At 42.4% G+C, this 9,614-nt stretch overlaps 1 protein-coding gene across 5 annotated transcripts in view; it reads left to right on the top strand.

The window, feature by feature from the left end:
- The window catches only part of OGDH (oxoglutarate dehydrogenase), a 91,976-nt gene that overhangs the window by 3,475 nt on the left and 78,887 nt on the right, over positions 1-9,614 (top strand). Inside the window, exon 1 of one of the 5 annotated variants that reach the window (XM_017524610.2) lies at positions 7,120-7,262. The exons of the other annotated variants lie outside the window; for them this stretch is intronic. The gene's annotated coding sequence lies outside the window, so the exon portion shown is untranslated. Of the gene's footprint in view, positions 1-7,119; positions 7,263-9,614 lie in introns of those variants that run through there. 5 annotated transcript variants of the gene reach the window in all.

Raw genomic sequence — 9,614 nt, 5'->3', positions numbered from 1 at the left:
TCAAGTGATCCTCCTGTCTTGGCCTCCCAAAGTGCTAGGATTACAGGCATGAGCCACCATGCCCGGCCCCTATATTCTCTTGGGTGAAATGTCTGTTTACGTCTTTTGTCTATTTTCTAAATTGTTCGGTTTTTATTAACTGTTGAGTTTTGAGAATTCCCAATGTATTCTAGATACTAGTGATTTGTTGGAGATATGTAGTTTGCAGATATTTTCTCCTAGAGGCAGAGTTTCCCACTGTCACCCAGGCTGAAGTGCAGTGGATCTTGGCTCACTGCAACCTTGTCTCCTGGCTTCAAGCAATTCTGCTCCAGCTTCCCTAGCAGCTGGGATTGCAGGCATGTGCCACCACACCCAGATATTTTTTGTATTCTTAGTAGAAATGGGGTTTCGACATGTTGACCAGGCTGGTCTCAAACTCCTGATATCAGGAGATCCGCCCACCTCTGCCTCCCAAAGTGCTAGGATTATAGGCATGAGCCACTTCGCCCCGCCCTTTTCATCTTCTTAACAAGTTTTTTGCAGCACCAAAGTTTATCATTTTGATGAGGTCTGGTTTATCAATTTTGTCTTTTATTAGATTGCTTTTGGTGTCAAGTCTTAAGAACTCTTTGCCTAGCCTAAATTTCTGAAGACTTTATCCTATGTACTTTTCTACATTTTTTTTTGAGACATGATCTTACTCTGTCACCCCAGGCTGGAATGCAGTGGCACGATCACAGCTAACCCCAGTCTTAGCCTCCTGGACTCAGGTGATCCTCACATCTCAGCCTCCTGAGTAGCTAAGACTACAGGTGCCTGTACCCTGCCTGGCTAATTTTTGTATTTTTTGTAGAGACGGGTTTTGCCATGTTGCACAGAGTGGTTTCAAACTCCTGGGATCAAGCAGTCTTCCCACCTTGGCTTCCCAAAGTGTTAGGTGAGCCACTTCGCCCAGGAACTTCTCTAAAATTTTTAAGTTTTACATTTAAATCTATGATTTATTTGGAGTTAATTCCTATATGTGGTATGAAATTTGAGTGTTTTTTGGTTTTTGTGGGGATATCTAACCAACACCGTTCGGTTGAGAGGACTGTTTTTCATCCATTGAATTGCTTTTGCACTTTTGTCAAAAATCACTTGGCTGTACTTGTGTGACTCTGTTTCTGAGTTCTCTGTTACACTCCATTGGTCTTTGTGTCTATCCCATCACCAATGCCCAGAGTTTTTATTATTGTAGCTCATAAGAAGCCTCAAAATCAGATAGGTTGATTTCTCCTACTTCTTTTTCAAAATTGTTTTAGCTAATCTAGTTCTTTTGCCTTGTTTTATTATATTTATTATTTTGGGGACAGGGTCTTACTCTGTCACCCAGGCTAGAGTATCGTAACATGATCACGGCTCACTGCAGCCTCTACCTCCCAGGCTCAAGCAATACTCCCACCTCAGCCTCCTGAGTAGCTGGGACTGTAGGCACGTGCCACCATACCTGGCTATTTGTTTTGTTTTTGTCTTTTGAGATAGAGCCACACTCTGTCACCCAGGCTGGAATGCAGTGTTGTGATCTTGACTCATTGCAACCTCCACTTCCCAGATTCACATGATTTTCACACCTCAGCCTCCTGAGTAACTGCAACTACAGGTGCCCACCACCACACCTGGCTAATTTTTAAAATTTTTAATAGAGAGAGAGTTTCACCATGTTGGCCAGGCTGGTCTCAAAACTCCTGACCTCAAGTGATCTGTCCGCATCAGCTTCCCAAAGTGCTGAGATAACAGGGGTGAGCCACTGGGCCAGGCCACGTGGCTACATTTTTGTTTTTTGGTTTTGTTTGTTTGTTTTGAGACAGAGTTTCGCTCTTGTTGCCCAGGCTGGAGTGCAATGGCACAATCTCGGCTCAGCGCAACCTCCACCTCCCAGGCTCAAGCAATTTTCCTGCCTTAGCCTACCGAGTAGCTGGGATTACAGGCATGTGCCACCATGCCCAGCTAATTTTGTACTTTTAGTAGAAATGGGGTTTCTTCATGTTGGTCAGGCTGGTGTTGAGCTCCTGACCTCAGGTGATCTGCCCACCTTGGCCTCCAAAAGTGCTGGGTGCGCCTGGCCCTGTCTATGTTTTTAAAAACTTTAATTTTGTAGAGATAGGGTCTTGCTATGTTCCCCAGGCTGGTCTCAAACTCCTAGGCACAAGTGATTTTTTTTCACTTCAGCCTCCCAAAGTGCTGGGATTATAGGCCTTTTTTCTTGTACTGTATATAATGCACCGTTTCTCTCTCTGGCTGCCTTCAAGATTTTTTCTTTGTATTCAGTTTTATGAATTTGTTTATGATGTGTCTTGTGCATTTATTTGAGTTCATGCTGTATGGGGCTCTCTCAGCTGCTTTAATCTGTAAATTTATGCCTTTTGCCAAATTTGTGAGATTTGTAGCCATTATTTCTTTGAATGCTTTTCTAGCCCCTCCCTCTGCCTTCACCTGGTACTCCAATGACATCAACATTAGATCTTTTGTTATAATCCCACATTTCCCTGAGGCCCTGTTCTATCTTCAAGTTCACTGATTTCCTCTGTCTTCCATATTCTGCCATTTAATCCATGCTTTAAGTTTTTTTGTTTTGCTTAGTGCATTTTTCAGTTCTGAAATGTCTATTCTCTGTATCTTTGCTGAAACTTTTTTTTTTTTTTAGATGAAGTCTCACTCTGTTGCCCAGGCTAGAGTGCAATGGCGCAATCTCGGCTCACTGTAACCTCCCGGGTTCAAGCAATTCTCCTGCCTCAGCCTCCCAAGTAGCTGGGATTACAGGTGTGCGTCACCATGCCCGGCTAGTTTTTGTATTTTTATAGAGACGGTGCTTCACCATGTTGGCCAGGCTGGTCTTGAATTCCTGACCTCAAGTGAGCCTCCCCTCTCAGCCTCTCAAAGTGCTGGGATTACAGGTGTGAGTCACCACTCCTGGCCAAGATTGACCTGGTCCTTGATATAAAGAGTGATCTTTGATTTGCAAGCTGGACATTCTGGGTGTTATCTTGTGAGACTCTTGATCTTGTTTAAATCTCTGAGCAATGCAAGCTTCCTCTGCTGGGGCAGGGAGGGGTTGCTGCCTCATTGTTGCTGGGTGGGGTGCCTGGAGGGGAGGGGCTCCTTGTTATTGCCATATGGGTGTAAGAGTTCCCCATTACGCCTTGGTGATATCACCCTTCTTGGGAAGGGAGGGTTGCTGCTTCATTACTGCTGGATGGGATTAAAATCCGGACTCCCTACCTGGTCTCCACTGATTTATCAGTGAGTGAGTTGAGGAGGGGTCATTATTCACCACGTGGAGATGAAAGTCCCTGGTCTCTATTCTGATATCAACTGAGTGGGGTAAGGATGTTTCCTGTGGAGTTTGGCTGCAGTAGAGCAATTGTTGTTTAAAACTTTAAACATTTTCCATCTTGCTGCTTTTTTCCTGGTCCTTTGGCTAGAGAGAACAGGTTTCTCTTTGTAGTTTTCTATTGGCATTTCTGGGTTGTAGGCTTCTGCAGTACCTGGTGTCTGAGACATATGAAGCAAAAAGAAAATCAAGAACTCAGTGCTTGGCCAGATGTGGGGGCTCATACTTATAATCCTAGCACTTTGAGAGTCCAAGACAGTCAGATCACTTGAGGTCAGTAATTTGAAGCCAGCCTGGCCAACATGGCGAAACTATCTCTACAAAAATTAGCTGGGCATAGTGATATGTGCCTGTGGTAGTCTCAGCTACCTGGGGGACTGAGATGGGAGAATCACTTGAGCCCGGGAGACTGAGGCTGCAGTGAGCTTAAATCACGCCACTGCACTCCAGCCAGGGCAACAACACAGGGAGACCCTGACTGAAAAAAAAAAAAAAAAAAGAACTCAGTGCTCTTTCTTTGGGTCCTGTGGTTCCTAGCCAGTCTGCTTCCTTCTATCCACTTTCAGAATCTTGTTTTGTCTTAAATGTAATGCCTCTTGTTTTTAGCTATGTTTATCAGGAAACAGATTTCTTATATATGCTTTAATGAAATGTTGAAAAATTACCCTGCTTTCCATGAAGATTTAATAATTTGCACACTATCAATATCTTTTATTTTTATTTTTATTTTTTTGAGACAGAGTCTTGCTCTGTCGTCCAGGCTGGAGTGCAGTGGCATAGTCTCCACTCACTACAACTTCTGCCTCTGGGTTCAAGCGATTCTCCTGCCTCAGCCTACCAAGTAGATGGGATTATAGGCACGCACTACCACACCCGGCTAATTTTTTGTATTTTTAGTAGAGATGGGGTTTCACCATGTTGTCCAGGCTGGTCTCGAACTCCTGACCTCATGATCCTCCTGCCTTGGCCACCCAAAGTGCTGAGATCACAGATGTGAGCCACTGCGCCCAGCCTATCAATGCCTTTTAAAAGTGACTATCTACACCCTCCCCAACCTGTTTATACCACTTCAGTCATGGGCACCTCTGGTGCTGTGAGGCCACATCGCAGGGAAGGAACAGAATAGTCTTCAGACCTGCATACTGAAGTGTATTCAGAGATCTGACCAGGGAGGTGTCAGTCCCTACCAGTGGTGACAGCCCATGATTGATGAGCTAAATAGGCTTCTGCGCTAAACGATTCCGACAGCCTACTAATGTTTTGGAAGTTATCAGTTGACCGCCACTCCAAATTAGCTATGTTTAGGTTTAAATATCTTGGGAACTTGAACTTTTTATATCACTAGTTTGGCTTTTTTTTTTTCCTGGCTAGTTATAATTTTCTTTTTTTTTTTTTTTTTTTCATATGATGAGAGAACAGCAAGGGGTCAGAAACAGGTGCAATGAATTTTTTATTCTTTCATTTTTGTTTTTTTTTTTTTTTTTTTTTTTTTAGTTAGAGTCTTGCTCTGTTGGCCAGACTGGAGTGCACTGGCACAATCTTGGGTCACTGCAGCCTCCAACTCCCAGGTTCAAACAATTCTCCCCCCTCAGCCTCCCAAGTAGCTGACTACAGGCGTGCACCACCATGCCCGGCTATTTCTCTTTCTGTTTTCTCTCTCTCTCCTTCCTTCTTTCCTTTCCTTCCTTCCTTTCCTCTTTCCTGTCTTCTTNTTTTTTTAGTTGGAGTCTCACTCTGTTGCCCAGGCAGGAGTGCACTGGCACAATCTTGGGTCACTACAGCCTCCACCTCCCCCAGTTCAAGCAGTTCTCCCACATCAGCCTCCCAAGTAGCTGGGACTACAGGTGCAGCTAATTTTTTGTGTGTTTTTAGTAGAGGTGGGGTTTCACCATGTTGGCCAGGCTGGTCTCAAACTCCTGATCTCAGGTGATCCACCCACCTCAGCCTCCCAAAGTGCTGGGATTACAGGCATGAGCCACCATGCCCGGCCATTTCTTTAGTAATAGATACACCTTCAAGTTTTCAAAGTGCTTTCATATTTGTGTTATAATTACAAAAAGACATTATGAGGAAGTTAGGAGTAATTACTGTCTCCACTTTATGGCCCAGGAAAGCTCACACAGCGACTTGGTGTCACGCAGGCCCTGTGCCTGCAGACTCCACACTTGTTTCCATCTAGCAATGAAAAGAAAAACTTTACAGTTTAAAAGTAATCCTCACTACGTCCCTGTCCCTCAGCTTATGTATAATAGTGTGTCAGTGAAAGATATTAAATTCTTTGAGATTCTCAGCCAATAAGGGAGAACTGATATCTGTACTCTGTCTGTACATCAGTTTTTTGTATTACTACTAAAACAAAAATAATTGCAGGCATGAGATAACAGCCATTGGCCTGTAGCAAGCATTGTGTTCATGATTCATCAGAAGAATTAAGTCCGAAATTGAAAAAAAGAAAGTGGATGAGTTGTCCTTTAAAATGGTTGCCAGATAACACACATAGGGTGTAAGGATTAGGTAATGATGCATGGTTTTTTTTTTTCCCTCAGAGACTCTTCTGCTGCAAAACAGCAGACTGTTTTTGCTAGGTCTTGCCTTTTTAATTACCACTCTGCCTAGCCAACATTATATTGATAGGTGTCAGTAGTCGGTTTATTTCTCTCATTCTGTGTGCCCTGGGATAGGGTGCCTCCTGCCCATCTGGGGACATTGGAGACACAGACCTCAAAGGCTTCATATTTCAGACAGAATCCTGTTTTAAGTATATCATTTCCTAAGGGCAGGGCATTTAACACTTAAAAACAAATTTTCCTTTGGTTTTTAATTTTTTTCTCTTTACATCTTATTTTTCCCAAAAGTATGTGTTTATTCTTGCATCTTGAAAATGGATTACAACTTGTATCATTTTTGTTTACAGTGGTAAATTCACTTAAATTTTTTCTTACACGTTAAAAAAATAACTTCATTGAGATGTAATTCAAATACCATACAGTTCACTCATTTAAATTGTAAGGTGAATGTTTTTCAGTATATTAAAGGGTTGTGACACCATCAGCACAATCTAGTTTTAGACCATTTTCAACCTCTCCTCCCAAAAAGAAAGCCCTGTATCCATTGAGTCACTCCTCATCCTCCCCTCATTCCTCTGCCCCAGCGCCAGGCAACCACTAATCTACTTTCTCTCTGTATAGATTTGTCTATTCTGGAATGTGATATTATATAGGTTTTTGTCCATGATTTCTGTTTATAACTCCCATAGCTCTTGTTATTTCCTAAGTAACTAAAACAATAAGCGTATATTTTGTTAAAGTATTTCTCCTTGGTTCCTGAAGTAGCTTCCAAACGTGAAAGATAGTCTTTCTTTATAAAGTTTGGGTGCGTTAGGCCCCAGAAGCAGGCCTATAGCACTTCTTTCACCTGCTGCTTCTCCCCAAGGGAGGCCCTAGAAACTAAAAATGTACTCTAGTATTTCTCCACTGTTCTGTCTAGGAGCAGGCCATAAAGAAATTCTCTGACCTACCTTGTCTGATTGTAGGTCATTAGATGCCCACTTCAAGAGTCCTGCCTCACACCCGCAGGAAGGAATTCCTGCACAGAGAGGCCAAGAAGCATCTGAACAAACAGGCCTGGCTGGGTTTCCCCACTTAGTCTGTTGGTATTAGATTATACCCTTTTTGTCTGATCACATGTCTACATGGTTATCTATGCTTCAGTCATGCATATCCAATGAAGTCTCCATAAAAGGCCCAAGAGGATGGGGTATGGAGAGCTTCTGGATAGCTGAACATGTGGAGATTCCCAGAGGACGGCATGCCTGGGAAGAGTATGGAAGCTCCGTACCCCTTCCCGCAGCTTGACCTATGCAGCTCTTAATCCATATCCTATGTAATATTCTTTGGAAAAAACAGTAGATGTAAGTAAGTGTTCCCCTGAGTTCTTAGAAATTTATTGAACCAAAGGAGGGGGTCGTGGGATCTCCAGTTTCTAGCTGGTTGGCCAGAAGCACAAGTATGACAACTTGTGATTGACATCGGAATAGGGGGCAGCTTTGTGGGATTGAGCCCTTGACTTGTGGTAACTAATGCTGTCTCCAGGTAGATAGCATCAGAATTGAATTACTTACTGGTAGGGAGAATTCCCCACACATTCAGTCACAGAAATCTTCTGTGTTGATTGTTATTTGAGAGCAGAGGAATAGACTCACAGTATGTGGTCTTTTGCATCTGCTTTTTTTTACTGAGCACAATGTTTTCAAGGTTCCTCCAGGTTGGAACATGCATCAGCACTTTATAGTTTTCATTGCAGAATGCTATTATATTCTATAGATATACCACATTTTGCTTATCCATTTTTCAGGGATGGAAATTTGAGTTGTTTGTACTGTTTGGCTTTTATCAATAATGCTGCTATCAGCATTTTTGTGTTTTTTTGTGTACAAGTTTTTTTGTAGACATATGTTTCCATTTCTCTTGATTATACATCTAGTAGTGGAATTGCTGAGTCATATGGTAACTTTATGTGTTTATTGGCTATTTGTATATATTCTTTGGAGACATGTCTATTCAAATCCTTTGTCTGTTTTTTGATTGGGTTGTCTTTTTACTATTAGGTTATAAGAGCTCTGTATATATTCTGTATTTAAGTTCCTTATCAGATAATTACAAATATTTTCTCCCATTTATATTATTTCTTTTTTTTTTTTTTTTAGTTATGCTGTCTCTTTGAGGGACTATAATTTATGTCTTGTTTTTTGGTTTAGTGAACTAAATTATTACTACAATAATGATTTGTTGTTTGAGACGGAGTCTTGCTCTTTTGCTCAGGCTGGAATGCAAGGAGTGCAGTGGCGCGATCTCAGCTCACCACAACCTTCACTTCCCGGGTTCAGGCGATTCTCCTGCCTCAGCCTCCTGAGTAGTTGGGACTACAGGCGCATGCCACCACACCCAGCTAATTAAAAAAATTTTTTTAGTAGAGACAGGTTTCACCATGTTAGCCAGGATGGTCTTGATCTCCTGACCTCCTGATCCACCCACCTGGGTCTCCCAAAGTGCTGGGATTACAGGGGAGAGCCACCTCACCCAGCTCTCTTGATTATACCTCTAAGAGTGGAATTGCTGAGTCATATGGTAACTTTATGTGTTTATTGGCTATTTGTATATCTTCTTTGGAGAAATGTCTATTCAAATCCTTTGCCTGTTTTTTTGATTGGATTGTCTTTTTACTGTTGAGTTATAAGAGTTCTTTATATATTCAGTTTAGAAGTTCCTTATCAGATAATTGCAAATATTTTCTCCCATCTGTATCATTTCTTTCTTAATAAGTTCTTTGAAGCACAAAAGTTTTTTGTTTTTAATTTTTTTGAAATGGAGTTTTGCTCTTGTTGCTCAGGCTGGAGTACAATGGCACGATCTCGGCTCACTGCAACCTCCGTCTCCAGGGTTCCAGTGATTCTGCCTCAGCCTCCCAAGTAGCTGGGATTACCACCACACCCGGCTGATTTTGTATTTTTAGTAGAGACGAGGTTTCTCCATGTTGGTCAGGCTGGTCTCGAACTTCCGACCTCAGGTTATCTACCTGCCTCAGCCTCCCAAAGTGCTGGGATTATAGACATGAGCCACTGCGCCCGGACACGATTTTTTCTTTTTTAAAGCTCATCAGCTGTCGTTAGTGTTAGTGTATTTTATATGTGGCCCAAGACAATTCTTCCAGTGTGGCCCAGGGAAGCCAAAAGATTGGACATCCCTGTTATAAACCAAAAATCAAAACACTTGGATATTTCTGACAGCCCAGAGCTATCACAAAGTGTTTAAACAATTGTCTGTCTCTACCAAATAACATACTAGTCTTAAAGTTGATTTAGTATCAGTTACAGAATTCTAGGTTGGATTTCAAGACCTAATGTTGACTGGCTGACAGTTTTTCTTCTTTTTGTATTTAATATATTGTTTGTTTTTGTTTTTTTAGAGATAGGGACTCGCTCTGTCACCCAGGCTGGAGTGGAGTGGCATGATCATAGCTCCCCAAACCTTGGCCTCCTGGGCTCAGGTGATACTCCCACCTCAGCATCCTAGGTAGCTGGGACTACAAATATGTGCCACCATACCCTGATAGCTTTTAAATTTTTTGTGGAAGGCCGGGCGCGGTGGCTCACGCCTGTAATCCCAGCACTTTGGGAGCCCGAGGCGGGTGGATCACAAGGTCAAGAGATCAAGACCATCCTGGTCAACACGGTGAAACCCCGTCTCTACTAAAACTACAAAAA

This window comes from Cebus imitator, unplaced genomic scaffold (assembly GCF_001604975.1).
Source record: "Cebus imitator isolate Cc_AM_T3 unplaced genomic scaffold, Cebus_imitator-1.0 Scaffold34, whole genome shotgun sequence".
NCBI lineage: Eukaryota > Metazoa > Chordata > Mammalia > Primates > Cebidae > Cebus > Cebus imitator.
Note: the sequence above shows the minus strand (reverse complement) of the source record. Positions and strands in the feature narration are given on the sequence as shown.